The sequence below is a fragment of the Piliocolobus tephrosceles genome, chromosome 15 (genome assembly GCF_002776525.5).
Source record: "Piliocolobus tephrosceles isolate RC106 chromosome 15, ASM277652v3, whole genome shotgun sequence".
NCBI lineage: Eukaryota > Metazoa > Chordata > Mammalia > Primates > Cercopithecidae > Piliocolobus > Piliocolobus tephrosceles.
In genome coordinates, this window is record NC_045448.1 from 58,195,002 (window position 1) to 58,216,267 (window position 21,266).

General features: G+C 38.4%; 1 pseudogene; it reads left to right on the top strand.

Annotated features, from left to right (window-relative positions):
- Positions 1-1,748: 1,748 nt before the first annotated feature.
- LOC111553481 lies at positions 1,749-20,994 on the top strand (annotated as a pseudogene).
- The last annotated feature ends 272 nt before the right edge of the window (positions 20,995-21,266 follow it).

Genomic DNA, 21,266 nt, shown 5'->3' on the forward strand with positions numbered 1-21,266 from the left:
CAAACTCTAAAATAATTAGCAGAAGCATGTGGCACACCATTAAAACCTTGTGGCTTGTCTGCATTTACATTTATAATTATTAAAGTTAATTATGATGCTTGTGTTATGGTTCCAAACTCCTTTACAACTTAGATTAAATATTTTTTTTAATCCCATAACTTCCTTTCTAACCTTCCTTGAGCCTCTGGAAAACAGTGAAATCATACAAAATTAGCAATGTATAGCTGCAGTTTTTTGCTCCAAAGGGTACAAGTCTGTCCTTATCATGAAAGACAGACTCTTCTTAAAGAGCTGGCAGCTTTATCAACTGATAACAATATTTCGATCTTGAATTTTAATTTGTTTGTAATGATGGGACAGGCAGAATAACACTGCTTACAAGTCTTTGGAGTGAAAGCTGTCATTTTTTAGAGCTAAATGAATGGCAAGTTAGTGTCAACATAGGATCCTCAATTTATTATATAGTGAAAGAGAATTTTAAAATAACATACCTAATGTGCTTGGTTCAAGGTCTAAAGATACTCTACATTATTTTAGAGTGCAGCTGATATTTCACAGGAAAGGAGCAAACAGTTCACCTTTATTTTTAAAGTCCACATCCCCTGAAAAGGCTATTTAGCAAAGCCCTCCACTGTATTGGGAACCTTGGATACAACAAAGCACATAACACAGACTTTGCCTCCTCAGCCAGAACAATGACAGTCTTAGTTCCACCAACAGTCATATGCACCACAAGAGCATATTTCTTTAAAATTTGCCTCAAGAAATATGATGACATATTTTTGTTGACCTTATACTCAGGTGTCATCTATTGTCATTGCAACAACTGGCCAGTGTTCTTAACAAAAATCTCATTAAATCTGGAAATTTTTTCATCTTTGGTCAAGAACATTTTAAGAAGTTTATATTCTATATGCTATCTAATGCGCCAGGTCATATTTAAAGACATAATTCTTAATATATTTATAAGTCAGTAAATCAGAAAAGGAATATTAAATACCTTATTTGTCAGATCTGCTCACATATATCTCTGTTACTATATTCAAGTTATCTGTAATCAATAAGTGTAACAAATGTGCTTTCTTTATAAAAGAATCCATTGACTTACATAAAGTGATTTATTAATATTTATTTTCTGGTTCTTTCCATTTGCTAGAATTTTACATAAGTACCATACACAGTTGGCATCCTACAAAACAAAAACTCTGCTTTTAGTTATTGTGCTTTTCAGATCATTTCCACTCAATTTTTACATGAGTTTAAATACAGTACACTCATTTACCTACAAATTGTAAAAGACATAGCTATAAAATATCTAACTTCCAGTATCATTTTTACCACATAGTTGAGAGAGATTTTATTTAATAAAAATGACCACATTTTTTATAATAAAGAACAATCTTTTGTTTAATCACTTCTCCTGATGCATCATTTAGAGGTTAAAAAATTAAAATATACTTTACTCAAGCTATTAATATTAGAATGAAATTCATGTTAATTTCATTGCTAATGAAATATGTAGAGACATACAGACACTGTCATTTTAAGGTAGCAGATAAAAAGAAAAGGATGTAGTATCAGCAGGATGGTTTTAAAATTACTTATTATTTTAATAAAACTATTAAATAATTATGTCCAATAAAATTTTACAGTCATTACTCTTTAAGGGATAAGAGAGGAATAGAAATTGAAGAAAAGACGGAAATTAGAATGAGATGGATTAAGGTGAGAAAAATCTCAAGATTGGAATGGTAAAAGAAAAGACACAAGAAAAGGTGTACATAGAAAGGGTCAAGGAGAAGATTAAGACTGCGGAATCCAGGTATTGAAAATATCTGCCCACTGGAAAAGATCATGAATTTTCCTCCTGCCCATGCTCATACTTGAATAGGGCTTCAACAATCAGTACAGTAATTTTATCTCCAGAGCAAATATTCATACAATGTGCCTAGTATCACTGTAATAGAAATATATATTATTACTTACAGTCTATGTTATATTTATGCTATATATGTGTTTATCTGTGTATGGCATATATTTATGCTCCGTGCTTCTCAAAATTTCCTGAGGGTACCTGCACTGAACTGTTAGTCATGTATCATTTTTCCTAGAGAAACCTAATGCACATAATAATCTTTCTTAATTGTAGTATCCCAGGGAGAAAAACAAAAGTTTTTTTAAAGTTCTTCATATTAAGATAAAGAGGACATATTTATAAGAAATATTGTGATATTAATACTTTGCATTCCCTACAAATATCCATGTCATCATTCACAGAATTTAATTACAGAAACATGAATTATGCCATTCTTCATCATATTATCAATAAATTGTACTTTCTGGGTGTTTTATGTGTTTGAGGCATTTTATTATATACTGGAGTCACTAAGATTAACCTCAAGTGACTCGTAGCCTGATTTGGGACATGCAAAATGTCATGAGCAATACGAGATGGTGCCTGCTCTCTAAGAAATGCACAACATAAACCGTATGTAACAGACATTCAGAAAGAAAAATAATCACCCAGGAAACATTCACTGAAATAATGAAACTTGCAATATGTTTTTATAGGACAGGATATCAAAGGGCCCAGATCCTGTGATATTGGGACAGAATTTTTCAAGCCAAACTTCTTAAAGGCATGGGTTAACATATATAATATAGTCAAAGAAAAAAGATAAGCCTATCTGGAGAACTAGGTAGATGTCACCTTTAAAAAAGTCTACAAGGAGTTTGCATTTCAATAATCAGGCAATGGGATTTTTTTTTTCCTCACAACATACATTATACGAAAAAAAAAAAAAAAAATCAGCACAGTATTCAATTCCATTTTGTTTTTGTCAATATATCCTTGCCTATAGAGAACAAAACTGAGGGAACAGTCTCCCTGCAGCTCAAGTTTTTTCATCTCTCAAATCTCCAATAAAAGACACTCATATTCCTTTCTCAGAAAACCCACATTCTTCTCTCAACTATTTAAGTCTACTCCGTGTCCATCATACACATTCTGGCCCACACTTTACTTTCCTCTGGCTCAGGCCAGACCAGGAGGTGTCTGGAATATGACAAGGTAGTATGAGCCTGCCAGCTCTATTCTGTTAGCAAATTTATTTTCTTCTCTTAGACGGATGATAAAAATGTCACGGTGTGATGCTTTAGCAGGCCCAGGAGCTCCCACCTACAGCTGTGGGGCTTGAGTGGGACCTGAAGCCAAGAATGCCATAAGGAGCACAGACAGCAACTCCGCCATCACTGCTCCTCCTGCATTGCTCATTCTCCTGCTAAATGATGCAATGGGACCCCCTCAGGGATTCTGAGTCTGATCATGTTTTTCTTGCTATTTTTTTACTTCCATCTTCCCTTCACTAAAGCAGCCCAAACTACTGAATTTTTCATGAAACAGATAATATCATTGTACACAAGATAATGGCATTCAAATACATCCATCTGCTTGTTAGCTCTGACTACATTGATTGCAATTCTACTGAAAGAATATTTACCAAAAAAGTGATTTTTTCTGCTTTTATGGTATTAAAAAATGCACAGTTTCATAAGGGAACTATAGAGGGACTGGTATATATACACAATCTAAGAGGGAAAAATGATCTGAGAAATTAAGCAGTGGTCCCTGGGGCGCATCCAAGAACAACAGTTTACATTTTCTCAAAGACGGATTTGAAATCCAGATGAGTTTAATGACTCAATGATTTTGTTCTTCCATCAACTGAAGAATGGTTGGTGGAAAACTGTATTTCACTGGCATGAGAGACATGGCCTAGGCAGTTCCCCTAAAGGTTGGAAAATACACAGTCATGTCATTGTTCATCCTATCTAGAGTGGCCGTGACTGGATGGAGTAGGATGGGAGAACAAGGCTCCAAGCTCCAAGATTCTCCCGGTCTCCATGGGTGTTGAAGTGATAGGAAAGATGAAGAGAAGATCAGAGTGGAAGTGAGAAAAGGAAAAGGCAAAGAAGTGTGTCCTTCTGATCTGGCCTTTCATGGCCTCAAGTTCGGTTTCTGATCCTACGATGAATAATCATCAATCTGATTCAGATGAGGAGAGTTCACTACATTTTTTCACATCTCAGCTCAAAGGCAGAGTTTCTTTCTGTCTATATCATGAAATGTTACTCAAGAATTCCTAAACACTATCTCAATCCTCCTATTCACGAATGACACATTTATTCATTTATTTACTTTGCTACTCTAATTGCCATTCTTATATTCATAAGTCAAATGGAAAATTAATTCAGCATGTTGGTGTATGTGTAACCATTATGTCATAAGATGTTGTTTCTTCCATACTTTTCTTTGTCCTATTCAACCACAGTCATGTCATATTAACTGGCTTGGATTCTTATTTGAATAATTGCTAAGACATTTTCTAACTGGCATGAGATTTTTAATTGAATGTTCAATTAATTCAATTACCCCTAGCTTCCCTAAATTCTAGACAATTACCCCAGCATCCTTAAATTCTAGACAAAGATTTTTTATCCAGTATGTAAATAAAACAAGTTTATTTCATTCCGTATTGTCTTCAATTTTCTAAGCCAAAAGAAATGACACACTGCACTTAACCTAAACATTTTATAACAAAACAAAAAAAGCTCTATCATTCTTTAATACCTACAACACTTGTAGACAGAAACTTATATAGGACATCCAGGAAATGTTTTAAAGACTCAGTCAGAAATTCCTTCACTATAAAGAGGTAATTTAACTGAAAAACTTAAGATGTATTGCTATAATAAACACATATACACACACCATGCACAGCCCCATCTTTTGAATGATATCCAGATTGGGCAAGAATGGGTAGGTATAGAGAAGGGTCTTGTGGGTATATCTTAGGGAGTGTTATTTTCACAGACTAAGGGATACATTCAGCTTCCTGGGATCTGGGTAATTTCTTCTATGTGCTCTGGACCATATGTGGAAACTTGTGTGAACCCAACAAGTGCAGTTCACCCTTGAGCAATGTAGAAGTTAAAGGTATCAACTCCCCATGCAGTCAAAAATCCAACTTATAAATTTTGTATCCCCAGAACTTAACTACTAACAGCATACTGCTGACCAGAAGCCTCACCAATAACATCAACAGTACATTAACACATATTTTGAATGTTATATGTATTATATGCTGTATTCTACAATAAACTAAGCTAGATGAAAGAAAATGTTATTAAGAAAATCATGAGAGAAAATGTGTTTGCTATTCATTAAATGGAAATGGATCATCATAAATGTCTTCAGGTTGGTCTTGCCTTCTCACGAATGGCCAAAAGGGAAAAAGTCCACAAACAAGTGGACCTGAAAAGTTCAAATCTGTGTTGTTCACAGATAACTGGAATTAAAAATGAAGTTAAATGTACATTTTTATTATTTATTGGTAGGTATTTCAGGTCATTGCTGAGTCAAAAGAGCAACTTCCACTTGAGCATGTGAAAATTCATTTTCTTCTTAAAACATCTTATCATTTGTGAAACAGAGGCATACAAATTGCTATCAATCTTTGATATTCTTGAAATTAATAAAAGGTATTAGTGTAGTATTCTGTATTTTCTTTTCTTTTTTTTTTGAGATGGAGTCTCACTCTGTCGCCCAGGTTGGAGTACAGTGGCCGGATCTCAGCTCACTGCAAGCTCCGCCTCCCGGGTTTAGGCCGTTCTCCTGCCTCAGCCTCCCAAGTCGCTGGGACTACAGGTGCCTGCCACCTCGTCCGGCTATTTTTTTGTATTTTTTAGTAGAGACGGAGTTTCACTGTGTTAGCCAGGATGGTCTCATCTCCTGACCTCTTGATCCGCCCGTCTCGGCCTCCCAAAGTGCTGGGATTACAGGCTTGAGCCACTGTGCCCAGCCATATTCTGTATTTTCAGACCTTCCCATTTAATGAGTCTATCTCTTGATGTTGTATGTAGTTCAAATAACTACCACTCCTGCATGCCAATGCTTTAGCTAGTCATTTGGCTAATAAGTTATACTTATTTCTAACACCCTAATAAACAGCCATGATCTCTAAATCAGAGAACAAAGGTACCACAAGAGCAATAAAATGATCTTCCTCATTTTAAATATCAGTGAGAAAAAGGTAGTAACAATAACTGCATAAATAAACCTCATTCACACTTTCTTCCAATGGTTAAATCGCTAAGAATTAAATAACCAGGAAGGAAAGTGAATAGGAAAGTGGTCCATTTTGGCTCCATCAAATGGGATAAAAGAAAGACCTATATATTTTGTATTTTTCTAATTAACCTTGAAGTATATTGGAGGAAATCAATAAATATTAACATTAGCTAACAATTCCATCATAAGTCAATGGGTTTTCTTTGTATACAGTGTTGTACAAAGCATTACCTTGTATTTTCTAATATAATAAGAATTAAACATTTTGGTCTGACTTAAGCATATACATGTTAGATTTCCAATATGAATCTATCATCTCCATGGATGTTTCTGCAATTTCTTCCTACTCAAGCAAGATAACCCATTCACTGCATCCTCTAAATTATCTTCTTAGGACTAATGTTTATGTCAGTCCACTTCCTGTCTCTATCCATGTAAATCTGTCAACTTCAGTGGCTTTTCCTAATTAAGCATAACTGCTTTTACATAAATGCAAATAATATTGGGTTCAGGTCCTTTCAGGACATGTGAGACAATTGTTTATAAGTCCTACAAGTTCCATAATAATAAAAACAAATAAAGGATAATTACTTAGTGCTATTTCAAACACAACTGTGTTCAGATATGAAAAGGAAAAATAGAGCTTTTACTCTCAGGGACCTAGAATTAAAAATAATAAAGAAGAACAAATAATAGTATCACATATACAAAACAAGCACCAGCATATAATCTATGATTACATTCCAGTGCTATGGAATTCAGAGGAAGGAGGAGGTAATTTGGGCAAGAGTGGTAAGGGAAGGCTATGTTCAGTGAATATAATGAGGAACAAATTGAATGATAGGCAAATAAGAAAGGAAAGTAGGGAGAGAGGAAGGGAATGACCTTAGAAATCATACAAACCAACTTTCTCCTATTATACTGCAGTAACATAACTTTCTTAAGTTGGAAGAGAGAAGCGATAGGAATGCAAAGAGAATTCAAGTTCCGACTACCAAGGTAGTTTCCCCCATGATAGGAGACTACATTATTTTCCAATTTTCAGTAACCAACCTCATTCAAGAAAAGTGGAGAGTGGGATCCTAAGATCAATAAGAGACAACCTTTGATAGGGGTTGGCAAACGTTTTCTGAAGGGCCAATGAGAGAACAAATATTTTAAGCTTTGTGGACCATGTGGTCTCTTACAGCTACTCAGTTCTGCCTTGGTAGGGTGACAGCAGTCATATACAATATGTGCGTAAGTAAACATAACTGAATTCCAAAAAACTTTATTTACAAAAACAGGAAACAAACTGAATTTGGTCCATGAGTCAAAGTTGGCCAGATCCTGTTGTATGAGTATATTAAATTAAAAATAAGATAGATACTTAAATTCAATTTAATCCAATCCCAATTACACTGTTAGAAAATAAAAATTTGAACCCAGTTTTGCCAGAATATGTCCTCTTAACTGTTGTTGTTTCTGTTAGAAACTAAGGCAATGCCTTACTTTATCTCTCAAGATTTTTCTGTTCAAAATAGCTTTAGAAATTAAAGAGGTAAGTTAACTGCTGTTCTACTAGAAAATTGTGGATTTTTTTTTCTCACAGTCCACATTATTCAATAAGTAAAACCTAGGTAGGAATTAAATTGGTACTCTGAGTATTAAGCTACTAAAATCAAGATTTGAAGAAAAGTTAAATTTTGAACCTAATTTGCATGGATTACATTTGTATTATTTGCATGGCTTTCATAATCTCCCATTCAGATTAATCTTACCTATTATTTTGGCCCTGCATTCTCCTGAAACTTTCAATGCACATTTCTATGAAAGTTAGAAACCCACTCAGAGAAGCCTTCATTTTCTTAAGGGAATGTACTGTTGTGTCTTCAACCTTCAGAAAGGTTGCTGAAAGCATCATATATTAATGGCACGTTGCTGAATTTTAGAAATAGATTTATATAATATAAAACCTAGGATGTCAGAAGGAAAAGTAGAGTAATACAATATCCACATGCAGATCTAACTCTGTCACTTCTACCTCCTAACCTCTCTGATAAGTCAAGAATCTTCTCTACTTGAGCACCACCAGACCCAGAAAGAGGTGCTTATGGAGCCCAGCCAATTCAACCATTTCTGATTAATGGTTGGGAGTTCATTTACTTTCAAACGTAAAGCAAAAAAGATTATTTGAAACTAATTCAGCTTAAGTAAACCTGTGGCCAAACGTATTATACAGTTAAAGTTCTGTAATTAATCACAGATATATCTTCTATCAAAAAAAGTAAAAATTACACAAATATGATTATGTTAGATATTTATACTATAATATCAATATTGTATATAATATTAAATATATTATAATATTGCATATATTATATTAAATATTATAATATGCAAAAGAATATATTCCTTTAAAAGATTCGCAAATATTTTGCTAGAGTAGGAGGGCCTACATGTGCAGGAAGGTCCTTCATGTCCAGTTAGTACTGACTCATCATCATATTCTCATTTTCCTCATTTGTTCTGAAAGTTGAACTAGTGAAAAACACTTTAAATAGGGGTTTATGAAGAGTATTGTCCAAGTGGCTAAGGGTACAGCCTCCTAAGGCCAAAACTTGGATGAGTGAATTTCAAGTGACCAGAGGGTCACTTTTCTCCAGTTGTTTAGATGGCCCTGAAAGTCAAAGCCAGAGAAACAAAGGAAACTAGACGACTTGGATGTGGGAGAGGAAAAACCTGGGATAGATGAAGGAAATGTAAAAGTCTCCAACTGCTTGTGACTACTGGCATGGCAGTCTGGTTTAGAGAGTGCATGAAACAGTTGGGGCATATTCTATACTCTAAACGGAAAACCTTTTTTTTCTTCCTTGAAAGAAATTAAATAATACTCTGAGGCCCTTTGTAATTCATGCCTTTTGGAAAACTAAATAGGGATACATATATTTATTTATTTATTTTTCGTGTACTTTTTGGTGTTGCATGTAGTCAGGCTGCAAACATTTCACTAGATTTAATATTTTTAAAAAATTCAAAGTGAAAAAGAATTTTGACATTGAATATCCAAAATGTTTTGGAAATTATAAATCAGGATGTAGAAATTATCATATGTGCTAGAATTATATAAATCATAAAATATTATAGAGCCAATATATGAATACAATGCAGAATATGTGTGGAGGTGTTTTATTTCCTTCTTTTCTCTGCCCAAGGCAAAGCTGGGTACCACTGTCAGTGCCCTGCTCTATAGTTAAACAAAACTTCACTTCTCAACAGTATGACAAAAGAGTGTGCATTCATCTGGAAAATCCTCAGGCCTGGACAGAAGAATCCCTATTGCTATTCAAACCCTTATGATAATCTAATCTAGAGAGAGATTTTTTCCTAATGGATGAAAATGGCTTCAAATGACTATAAACCTATGTTAAATTAGCACCCTGTTAACTTAATACAAATAGCATTATAAGCCAACCGAAATTAAATGATCCCTAAGAAAGATGATTTTGAGACCTCCCAGTCTTTATCTAACTAAAAAGAATTATTTCAAGTGATATATAAATATCATTTAACGTATTATCTGATGATGAAACTTCAAGCAATCTGACTTACCTAGAATACTACTTCAAATACAGAAATTATTATTATTATTTTTTTTTTTTAAATCTCTAAATGGCAAATTGCCATCAAAGGAAGGAAGGAAGGAAAGAAGGAAGGCAGGAAGGCAGGAAGGAAGGAAGCCTGCCTTACAATCTTGTTCTGCTCAGGTAACCTGAGCCCCCCCGCCCCATACAGCTGGCTGGGAAATAAAGCCAGTAGGTAAAACCTCAGAACTGGGAGACACTGCAGGTGCCATCAGCAGGAAAAGACAAAAAACTATGCAAATCAAGCAAAGCTATAAAAGCAAAGACCTTTAGCATTATTTGTGTAGAAATAAACTGTCCATTGATTTAAATCAAACGTGTTCATAACACTTTGAGTGTTAGAGCATAAGAAGATGAACTTTAGGAAGTTAAGAAAGTGATTCTCAAATTCAGCATGGATCAGAATCACCTGGAGGACTTTTTTTTTTTTTTTTTTGAGACGGAGTCTCGCTCTATCGCCCAGGCTGGAGTGCAGTGGCCGGATCTCAGCTCACGGCAAGCTCCGCCTCTCGGGTTTATGCCATTCTCCTGCCTCAGCCTCCCGAGTAGCTGGGACTACAGGCGCCCGCCACCTCGCCCGGCTAGTTTTTTGTATTTTTTAGTAGAGACGGGGTTTCACGGTGTTAGCCAGGATGGTCTCAATCTCCTGACCTCATGATCCACCCGTCTCGGCCTCCCAAAGTGCTGGGATTACAGGCTTGAGCCACCGCGCCCGGCCGGAGGACTTGTTGAAACACAGAATGCTGAGCTTCGCCCCAAATTTCTGATTCAGTATTTCAGGGGTGAGGGCCAAGAATCTGCATTTCTACCAGGTGCTCATGTAATGCTGATGCTACTTTTCCAGGAACTGCTCTTTGAGAACCTTCTAATAGGATACAAAACTGCATTCTTTAATGAAGAATCAGAAAAACTGACAGGCAAACAAAGGGACTCACTCAAAATGAGACAAGGTAAGACAATATTAGATCCTATATGAACCTATTAAACAAAGGCTCATCCTAAAGTGTCCAGCGGTGAGATACTATTCTGTTATTTCAAACCCAACTTCTTACATGGATATCTAAACTCCCTTGGAACCCATTTTTCTAAGCATGTAGAGCCTTCCTAAAATCAGAAATTCACTCATGACTTTGTAATGCATTGGCATGATCATCCAACTCAATCTGAGTTGTGGTATCAACTTGTAAGTATATATACCTTGCTCTATGAACAAGCTGATAAGCTATGACTTCCTTAAAAAACTGTCTGTGGGATTGTTTTCACTGTTTTTGTTTGTTGTTTGTTTTTCTGGCTGTACTTAGTTTAGTACATCGAACCACATTTAAAATGTACAAAGGGACTTCTATTTAAAGGAAACATACAGAAAATCTTTTTCTAATGTGAATGACTATTGCACACAAATTTATCTCTCTGATAAGCTGTATTTTTATGTACCAGTTTTGGTAAAAAGCAAACTTGTCAACACATTGCTCTAACAATTTTAGATTCGGAAAATTGCTTTTACCTTTTTGTTTCTCTCTTGAGGTAATTCTCCTACTTCAAGTTAGCCTCGTAAGTAAAATTTTCACATGTGTTACTTTTAATTTCTTTTCATCCTTGAGAAAATGAAAGTATCAAGAGATTCTTGCTTTAGAGTGAAGGGCTTGTTTGAAACTCCAATGCTCCAAGCAATGCCCTAAGTAGGTCAAATTTCCAAGCTGTAATTTCAGCAGACAAATTTGCCTGATTCCCCAAGACAATAAAAGAAGATACTTAATTCAAAAACATTCAGCTGTCCAATCTTGACCTTCAGGGTCTTTGTGGTCTGGCTCAACCTAATCCAATAGCCTATGACAAGTAAACATTAGCTTCAGCAGGGATACTCATTCCAAAATTCCAAACTGTACTTACATATTTCTCTATTCTGAATATCTTCTGTCTTCCTATGTACATTCTATCCATTCATCTTCAAGTCCTACTCTACAAGGCTTTCTTCAAACACTCCGCCTCCCAACACTCTCCATTTTCTACATTCCTCAAAAATTTATTTTCTATAAGGCTCTTTATGGAAATTTAAGATCAAATTTAAGAACACATATTGTCTTGTGAAGGAATTTATTTCACATGTCTGCTTTTATCCTTAACTATAGAATCAGTTCTTAGATATTATGAAATAGTTTATCCAGCACTGGTTTCAATAGCAATTACTTAACATATGTCTTGAATATTATATGAACAAGTATTCATTTAGTGCCCATTATTACGTATCTAGACACATATATTATAGTCCTCATACTCCGGTCCAGTTAACCCCCGAATGAGCGCCCTGAAACGGTTCCCTTCAGAAACTTCCATATTTCTGGAGATTACTTCACCTCAACAAGAAAGATACATATGGGTTATTTCTTTGCCACAACAGAAGGTAAACTAAGTACTAACACCTTGTAGCTCTGCTCTTATGATTCGTTGGCCTTTTCTTGGAGATCAATTTCCATCCATATTTCCATTGAAAATATTTTGTGCACCAAATAATTGAAAGTGTCTATGGTGATACGATAATGGGTTCCAATATTATAAAGTGAGCACTATATCTCTTCATAAACAGTGTTAAGTGTAATGTTTACTTTGATAACATATCCACAATGAACATTACCAAGCATGTTGGTTAAGAGTCTGGGCTGTGGAATCAGAGATCCAGATTTGAAGAGCTACTGCCCTTTACTGATGGTTTGATTTAGGACTAGTTACAATTCTATCCTTGGATGCCAACTAAACATGGGATCAGAATGACCAGAATATAAGGCAGCTTTAAAGAATCAGTGTATCGCTACCACATAGCTACCATCAATCAATCAATCCCTGCAAAGCAATTAGCAATATGTGGTACAAAATAATCAATTAATAAGTGGTGGTTATAATTCTTATTAAAGAAATTTTAGCCCAACAAAGTATAGCTCACACATATGGACTGCTGAAGCACACATACATACACACACACACACACACACACACAAGTAAGAAAAGTAGCTAAATCCAGAGAGCTGCCTGGAAACATTGGGCTCTTAATCATAAGCTGCTGAGTTGCCCAGTCTTAGGAACAACCAGAAATCCTTTTGTTGGTTTTTAAAAGACAAAATAGCCCTGTGAGAGATATGGAGAGGGTGCATTCTCCTGCCAAGTGGGCTGCTGAGTAAATATACTTTAAGCCAATCATGGATGCCATATCTCCTATAGGACTCATAGCGACAGCTTTCATTTTCTTCTGTTTTTGCTTTTCATTCTTTTCCTCGCCTGATTTGCTCTTTCCCCCTCTATCACTAGCCCTAATCAATGCAGCAGGTCAGGTTGAAAGAATGGACAGCCTCCGCGCCACATATATTTAAACCATTTTAATGCAAATATTGATCGTAGGAGCATAGACACAGGCCAGGCTGCATTTTTTTAATGGACATGCTTTTTTTCTGGGGCTGTGCTACCCATGATAAAATACATCACCATAGATCAGTATTCTACCATCTTTCTACGCATAGGAATGCATAAGCAAATCCAAAACGTGGGCCAGATTCAATGCCAAGATTATGAGCCTCCTAAGCAGGTACTTTAGTAGTCTACTGGACCACATTTGTTTAACCACTTACACTTCCCTCCTCATGCTTTCTAGATGAGTTATTTTAGTGCACACAGAGACAGACTATCAGAATGGATGTGGTACCTTAGGTCACAAGAATAGTTGTACCACAACAATGTCTACTATGCTAAGACACTTAATTCCTGCGTACACAAGATTATCAAAGCATTGTATCAGAGAACCACTGTCCGAAACATATTTAGCAACAGAATCTAAGTCTGACTTGAAATTCAAAAGGAGAGATCAAGGACAGGAAGAAATTCTAAGGGCCACTTTGAAATGTGATACTAAAAAGATTTGATATCCCATCTGTAGGCATTTTTAGGCTGGACTGGAGAGGGGGGAAAAAAAGAAAGAAAAAGAAAACCTGTTTGTACTAAGAAAATTTTCTTGGCCTATTGCCAAGAAAGGAAGTATCACAAACTGGGTACAAATTAACCTAAAACCAAAGAAAGGAGCAAGAAAGTAAGTGGACTCAACAGGCTCAAACCACACCAGTTGCTTCAAAGCAATATCGTTGCTTTCAGATGTTTCTCCTTCGATTCTTTTCATAGGTCTGTGGTTGTTGTTGCTTATTATAACTCTAAAGCAAAATGTACTATTACATTTAGTGAGATGTCTGTGGAGATGGAAATGAGACCATCACAATTCTCACCATCATATGAAGTCGCTTTTTTCTTCTTTTCCAGAGATCAGCTGGCTCCCACATCTTTATGCAAAGGGATAAATGTCATCGTAAAGAGGGACAAGCAAGATGTGTACACCAGGTGCACAGAATGTTCTCTGTGGGCGGATCAGCCTAAAAGGTGGAGATAACTGGAGGTGAAGGGGAAGCTGAGTGGTATGCAAAGTGGGAGGGAGGCTAGACAGAATGAAGCCTTTGACCTTGGAAGAGCTGAGTACTAGAGAAGTAGAGGGAGGGGGAGGGAGAACGGAATGCGGAATTCCTTGCTGTAATATATTTGGGCAAAAATGGGGCTGTCATCTTGAGCTACAAGTTAGAAAGTTATTACTTTTAATATGCCACTACCTTAGGCCTATACCGTTATGTAAAAGAAAAATAACCTTGTGTGACAGTTTAACATTGATCGATGTGCCTGCCAAATGCAAAGAGATAAATAAGCAGGTGATGAATAAACAGCACTTCAAGTAAAGACATTACGCTGCATGCATAAAACGGCGCCAGGCACCTAGGAGCTGTGGGTGGCCGAAGGTTGGCCATTTCATGCCCACTCAGTAAAGCAGACTTAATCGCTTCCAATATTTTCTGTTAAAAAGCACGCTTAATGAGCCAATTTCACAAGCCCAGAGAAACTGATTATTATCTCTGAGTTCCAACAGAGTTGGTTGTTTTCCAAGAGCCAGGTTTTTTTCTTTCCTTTTTTTTTTTTTCCTTGACGGGATAAAAAAAAACCCTTTTTAGAAAGAGAGAGAGGGGCGTAGGAGAGAGAGCAAGAGAGGAAGGGAGAGAGGGGCAAGAGAGGGAAAGACCGAGCCAGCAAGAGGGCACTGAGTGCCGGCTGGCAGGGGAGAGATGGCCACTAGATGGCAGTGTTACCCCGCCGTCAGCACCAGGCCCGGGCTGGGAACTGGACAGGCGCCTTTGGTGGAAACGTGGCACGGTGAATAACGCTGAGAGCTGCGCCTCGAGAGTTCAGACCCGACCCTCCGCCCTCCTCGGGCCTTTTGTCCACAATTTTTCCATCCTGCAGCCCATACAAGGCGAGGAGACAAAAGGGGCAGTCCCCGAATGGCCTCCCTCTGATAGCCCAGGGCTCTGATTCTTCTATGCAGCCTTCTTTCACAAAGTACAGGGGTCCCTTCGTCTGGTTAGGCTGAGTTCTTCCTGATTTTTTTTTCTTTTTCTTCTTTTTCTCTCTTTTTTTTTTTTTTTTTTTACCCTGGGAGGCTTGCAATCTCTGCATCCGTCACAGGACTAAGCATGTGCTTCTCAAGGCATGTAAAATTCTAAGAGGATGAACCTGTTTTTTCACCATGGATTTACTTTAGGGCAGGTTCTTTTTTTCTTGCCTCATATTTTGCACACTTTTTTTTCTTTCACTTTCAGTAAAAAGTGTGAACAAAAGGAATTTACCCCCGAAGGAAAAGATTGGGAGTAGGGAAAGGGAGAGAGCACCCCTTAGGAAGCCAGCTGTCCTTCAAAGAGTGTCATTATGTATCTTCCTCCAGCTACACAGCAATGTGGTGAACGCCACAGAAACACAGGGTTATTGTCACCAACTGAAGTTATTCAGTTGCCACTAGGAGAGAGGACCCAGCAAGGAGACCTCAGCATATAATTAATTCGGATATTTTTTAAAAATTGAAATGAACTGTTGTTAGGTTCTAAATTGAGATGCAAGTTAATTATTTATGAATATTCATAGAAAACTTGAACAATTTCCAAACTTGGCCATTAGTTTCTCATTAGCTTACCAAATAGTTGATGTGTATTTTTTTCTGTAAGATAATTTTCTCTTAATGTTCACTGGAACTACCAACTTCATTAAGATTTTTGAGATTCATTTTGTCTTGTGATGAATCAAAAGGGAATGGACTTAGTAACAGAAAATAAAATGTTCATCTCTTATCTTTTACTTATAGTCATACATAAGAGAAGAATGAAATGACACTCAGCAAAGATTGGTCAGTTATGGTAAAAAAAAAAAAATTAGCATATTTGAGGAACATTCAGAAGAAGCAGGTCAATGTTCTATATGTGTATGGGGGGAAAAGGAGGAGGGGAAGGCAGTGTTTGGGGAGTGGAAGGTGGCCATAGACATGAGACCACTGAAAGAAGGAAGGTATCTAACTCCCAAGAACTTATTACAGGTAATAATGTACCTGTGATGGGTTCAGGATCTGCTTCTCCCAAATATGGCACCTTGGCATTTCAGAAGCAGGACAATCGCCCTTACTTTCCTCTCACCTTTCTCCCTTAGAGCAGGTCATAAAACCTAGGAAGCTCACTCTCTAACCTTCTCCCACACTTCTCGTCTGAAACAGAATTTAAGACCCTAATTCCAAAAGTATCCTCCCTTGACCTGGAGGAAAGGAACATTCTTATTCCTGGAGACAGAGGGACACAGAGAAGGACCAGAACAAACAGGCCTTGCTAAGTTCCCCCCAGTTTATTACCATTAGATCATATTTCCTTTGTCTATGCATACTTCCTCACAACTGTCCACTCTTCGTCAAACCTAAGCACACAAATTTACAAGTTTACCTGTTTCTCTGGGCATCTTCCTTATGAAGGATCCCATGTCACACACAACTTATATTAAGCAAATTTGTATGCTTGTATCTCATTAATCAATCTTTTGGTGTAGGAGTCTCAGCCATGAAAAGAAATTTCTTTTGTGCTAAAGTGGCCACTATTCTCACTCACTCACTCAGAACAGAAAGCTCCTATATGTCCACAAGTTCTAGCTCCCACTACCCCTTCCTCACCAAGGGGCCCAGTCCACTCTCCACATTTACACCTCTTCCATGCCCCTGCCACAAAGCCAGCTATCGAACCGGACAAACTCATCTCTGCTGAAATAGTAACCAACTGCCACTCTGGATTTTCAATTGACTGAAGCACTTCATCCCTAAAGAACAGCCAGCTATTCATTAGGGCCTCTCAAAAGGAAAGTTAAAATTAAGGACACACTGGATACCTTAGTTACGTCTGCCATTAAAGACAAAACGCAGCAAAACAAATACTAGGATTTAAAAGATTTCACAGATACAATTAACTGACAAAAAAACCGTTCCATTACATGCCAGGGACTGCACTGGACACTGCAGGCAGAGCGCTAAGGGTCATGTGTTGCCCTCAAGTAGCTCACTGGCTGGTGGCTTTCACATGGCAATAGAACAGAGAATCACATGGTGGGTGCCCAGAAGTTGATCCCCACCCTGACCTGTGGGAGGTCGGTCCTGAAGGCTTTTTTATTTTTTTCTTTTTGAGATGGAGTCTCACTCTGTCCCTCAGGCTGGAGTGCAATGGCATGATCTCGGATCACTGCAACCTCCACCTCCCAGGTTCAAGAAACTCTCCTGCCACAGCCTCCCGAGTAGCTGGGACTACAGGCACGTGCCACCATGCCCGGCTAATTTTTTGTGTTTTAGTAGAAACGGGGTTTCACCATGTTGTCCAGGTTGGTCGCGAACTCCTGAGCTCAGGCAGTCCGCCCGCCTTGGCCTCCCAAAGTGCTGGGATTGCAGGCGTGAGCCACCACGCCCTGCCCCTGAAGGCTCTTTCAATTGGGAGAAAATTGGGGGAAGGTAACTTAGTGTCCTAGGGCTGCCTTTAAAAATCACCATGTACTGGTTGGCTTTAAACAAAAACAATTTATTATTTCACAGTTCTGGAGGTTATACATCTGAAATCAAAGCATTGGCAGAGTTGGCTCTTTCTCCAGACTCTTCTCTGAGAATCCACTGCATGCGTCTCTCCTAGCTTCTGGTGGTTGCTGGTGATCCTTGGCATTCCTCGGCTTGTGCATACCTCACTCCAGTCTCTGCATCTGCCTTCACTTGGCCTTCTCCCTGACACACAGGGTCTCTGTGTCTCTTTTCCTTTCCTTATAAGGCACCAGTGATATTGCATTTAGGGCCCACCCTAATCCAGCATGATTTCCTCTTAACTGATTACATCTGCAAAGTGTCCATCAATGAATGAATGGATAAACTGTGATACCTATATATGTATGGATGTAAACACACACACGCATATACCCAATGGAATATTATTTAGCCTTTAAAAAGAAAAGGATGCCATTTGCAATAACATCAGTGAACCTGGAGGACATTATGCTAAGTGAAATAATTCAAACACAGAAAGACAAATACTACATGATCTCACATGTGGAATTTTTTTTTTTTTTTTTTTTTTTTTTGAGTACATAGAGAGAAAAACAGAATGGGTGGTTATCAGAAGCAAAGAGAGAGAGGAAATTGGAAGAAGTAGCTCAAAGGGTACAATGTTGCAACGATGTAGGGTAAGTCTAGAGATCTAATGGATAGGATGAGGACTAGAGTTAATAATGTTGTATTGTGTGCTGTAAACTTGCTAAGAGAGATTTTAGGTACTTTGCCTTACACACACAAAAAAGGAATTATTTGAGGTGATGGATGTGTTCATTTGCTTGACTGCGATAATCATTTCACTATGTGTATCAAAATGTCCTGTCACACACCTTAAACATATGCAATTTAAACACGACCTATTTCCTAATGAAGTAACATTCGGAGGTGCCTAATATACATGAATTCTTGAAAGACACTTATTAACCCAGTTTAGGGACATTTCAAGCAAGGATACCAGATGACAGAATATTGTAAGAACTTCTGGTGGTTCTTTGCAGTTATAGGGTAATATGCAAGGGAAATGAGAAAGATAGCATTGGAAAGAGGCTAAAACAAATCAAAAAGTAGCTCTTGTTAGGTATTAAAGACTATGGATTTTCCACTGAAAGGTGGTAAGAAAAAAATAGTGGGTTTTAACCAGGTAAGTGTTAGAAACATTACTACCACTCTGGCAGGAGTATAGATATTTGGAAAGAAGTCAAATTAGAAGCAAAGACACCAGTTAGAACATTGTTGCAGTAATGCAAGCAAGGTACGACTTTATAATAACATAGTGACTGTGAGGATGAAATGAAGAAATACATTTGAATTTTTTAAAAAATTGTCATTGACAGAATTTGAATGGATAAGATTAACAAAACACGTGTTGTTGAAAAATGAACATGGTAAAAGCTGACGAGATTCCCAGACTTGACCCAGAAATCTGGCCTGAGCAACAAGCTTGATCACCATGTCATTAAGGAAAGTTGGTAATCCATTTTTACAAGGAAGCTAACTTGAATATATTAGAAATTGGTGTGTGTGTATGTGTGTAAGTTCTGTATGATTTTGTATAAGAGAGGCTGGGACAGAAATACAATTTTGGAGGAAGAACCCTCAAATTAGATTGAGCAGGAGCTCCCTGAAAAGGTGAGAGTAGCTGCCCAAGATGGAAGAGAGAGCTGGAAGAAGCAAGAGATGGATCTCAGTGCCAGCGCTGAAGAGAATTCACAATGGGACTGAGAAATTCAAGGAGGGAATGCAAGGGAGATCTTCACACAGTGACTGAGGCCCCCTCTCCTGACACTTGGCTGTAAAGGGCAATGGAGGCACAGGGCTGGTTGTATTGGGAATATTGGGGGAAAAAAGAAGAATGCTACTGAAGAATAGGATGTTTTTGTTCCCTTGTTTAAAACAAGAGTGAGTTAAGCCTTTTTATGTTACAGATATGAAAAGCCTTCATAGAGGAAGAGGATGAAGGGACAGGACAAAGAAGGAATAGTCAAGAATGTAAGAGAAGGAAATCAAGAACAAGAGTTGAGCCTTTCTCTATGCCTCTAAAACAAGTCCAGCAGTGGGGCCCTGGTTATCTATCTAAAAGTTGTTGGAAGGAAAGCATAAGATAATGATGTGGCTCACTCACTGCAAATGGTCTACCTTCCACCTCCCTGATCCTCCACCAATCTCAATGAAAGAAAAGATTGCTGGCTCATCATTGACAGTGGCTCCAGCATGTGGAAAGCTGCCTTTGCTGGGGAGGATGCCCCCTGAGCCATGTTTCTCTCCATCATCAGGTGCCCCTGGCACCACGGTGTGAAAATGGGCATGAGCCAGAAGGACTCATACATGGGTGACGAGATCCAGAGCAAGCCAGATGCTGACCCTGAAGTACGCCATCCAGCGCTGCATGGACACCAACTGGGGCAACATGGAGAAGATCTAGTACCATACCTTCTACAGCAAGCTGCACATGGCCCTGGAGGAGCACCCAGTGCTGCTGAGGCCTCCCTGAACCCCAAGGCCAATAGAAAGAAGATGACTCAGATCGTGTTTGAGACCTTCAATACCCTGGCCAGGCCTGTGGGCTTCCAAGCAGTAATGTCCCTCTCTGCTTCTGGGTGCACCAATGGTATTGTCATGGATTCTGGAGATGGGGTCACAGTGCCCATCTATGAGGGATACACCCTCCCCCAGCCATCCTGTGTCTGGACCTGGCTGGCCGGGACCTGTCCAACAACTTCATGAAGATCCTCACGGAGCACAGCTACAACTTCACCAACATAGTTGAGAGGGAGATTGTGCGTGACATCAAGAGAAGCTGTGGTATGTTACCCTGGACTTTGAGCAGGAGATGGCCACCACTGCATCCTCCTTCTCCTGAAGAAGAGCTACCAGCTGTCCAATGGCCTGATGATCACCATCAGCAGTGAGTGGTTCTGATGTCTGGAGGTGCTGTTCCAGCCCTCTTTCCTGGACGTGAAATCTTGCGGCATCCATGAGACCACCTTCAACTCCACCATGAAGTATGATGTGGGCATCCACAAGGATGTGTATGCCAACATGGTGCTGTCCAATGGCACCACCACGTACCCAGGCATCATGGGCAGGTTGCGTAAGGAGATCACCACCCTGATACGCAACACCAAGAAGATCAAAATCACCTCCCCGCTGAGTGCAAATACTCGGTGTGCATCTGTGGCTCCATCCTGACCTCATTGTCCACTTTCCAGTAGATGTGGATTAGGAAGCAGGAGTACCATGGGTCAGGCCCCTCCATCATCCACCACAAATGCTTCTAAATGGACTTCGGGCAGTTACTTGTAGCATTTGCTGCATGGGTTAATTCTGAAGTATAAATTTGCCCCTGGCACATGTATATACCTCATGAAACGGTAATAAGCCTTTGAAAAGAAATTTGTCCTTGAAGCTTGTATCTGATAGCAAGACTGGATTGTAGAACTTGTTGATTTTAACCTTGTATTCAAGTTAACTCTTCCCTAGTCATTTGTTTAAGACCCTGTACACACCTTTGATTTCAACCTTTAGTACATGTGGCTGGGTCACTTCCTGG